Source organism: Talpa occidentalis, unplaced genomic scaffold (assembly GCF_014898055.3).
Source record: "Talpa occidentalis isolate TD23 unplaced genomic scaffold, MPIMG_talOcc4v2.1 talOcc4.13, whole genome shotgun sequence".
Classification (NCBI taxonomy): Eukaryota; Metazoa; Chordata; class Mammalia; order Eulipotyphla; family Talpidae; genus Talpa; species Talpa occidentalis.
This window is the reverse complement of record NW_023601322.1, coordinates 18,584,567-18,586,039: the sequence shown is the minus strand read 5'-3', so window position 1 is coordinate 18,586,039 and position 1,473 is coordinate 18,584,567.

Here is a 1,473-nt window from a genome sequence, read left to right as displayed (position 1 = left end):
GGTAAACGTATACAGAGATAATCTTTTTGAGGACAACTGACATTACCTGAATCACAAGTAATATAAAGCTGCTCTATATACTTCCTGTAAGTATATAAAATAAGACACAAGTTCTCCAGTTCAAATCAAGCTATAGTTCTAGAAGCACTTTTCAGACCTCAATGCAAATACAAAAGTACTTTTCACAACTCAAAAACTATTTTAACTGTATGATGAGGGGCTTCCAACTAACCCTTAATTGGAAGTGATTAGTCTGTAATGGAATGATTTGCTAAAAAGTAAAAATAAAAAAAGAATTTAACAGAATTCTACAGTTGCCTTCCAAGTAATAAATATGCTCTTTTAAAAGAATATGTTCTTAGAGCAGTATCTATATCTGGCAGTACTTTTCTGTATAAGAATATTTTCAAAGGTGAAATACATAAAATCTCATTACAAATCAGCATTCAGTATGAACATTTGTAATTAATTTTGAAAACAGGGAACACTAACTTTAAACCCTAATTAAGTAAAATGTTATCCAATTCCCTGACTTAAAAAAAAAAAAAATTTCAGCAAACCTTTATTACAAAACAAATTGTTTTGTATTAAATAATTGTTAATACTTTATTTTAATCCTATATTTTTTATTTCATCAATGAAAAAACTTGTGGAAATTTTTGTTCTTGTTACATAAGGTTTTTTTTTTTTTTAAGATTTATTTATTTATTTATTTATTTATACAAGCACTGGGTACAGTCAGAAGCACAGGAGGGTGAGAGAATTCACAAGAGCTAGAGCGGGGAACAGAACTGGAGACTGACAAGTACACTGCTGAGGGGAGCAGCGGGCGGCAAGAGAAGTCTGCGCGTCATGTGGTACCCTCACTGGTGGGTGGCCGGGGTTTGAACTGGCGCTACAGAGGCTGCAGGCAGCTTTACAGCCCAGCGCTCAACGACTGCGCCACTGGGGGGCCCTTGTTACATAAGTGTAAGGGCAGGAACTGGACAAGGTGCAGGTTTTCTGATCCCATGCAGACCGGGTAAAGGAGTCAGAGTCCTCAGTGGTTTTTTGCAGGTCTTTTATTGGGGTTCACCAGGCATATGGCAGGCAGGGGTGCTGGCTAGGGGGCTGCTGGCTGGGAGGCTACTGCTGCTGCTACTGCTGCTGCTGCTGCTACTGGCGTCCCCGTGACGCCGCCCTTAAAAAAGCACAGTCTTAACTCAGCTGAATCCCATCTACCTATGCCCACACCCTATTCCAGGTGCCCGCCATCAGGCATGCATTCAGGACAAGGATCCATCATCTATCCTGATGGCGGAAGGGCAGAAAAGCCTGACATTTTCTTTACCCTACAATAAGTTTTTGTTCTTCATTTTGCCTCTTGGCCTACAAGGCCTAAAATATTTATGATCTAGCACTTTATACAAAATGTCTTCCATACAAAATGTCTGCCAATTCTTGGCCTAGAAGAGTAAACTGAGGCAAAGAAAA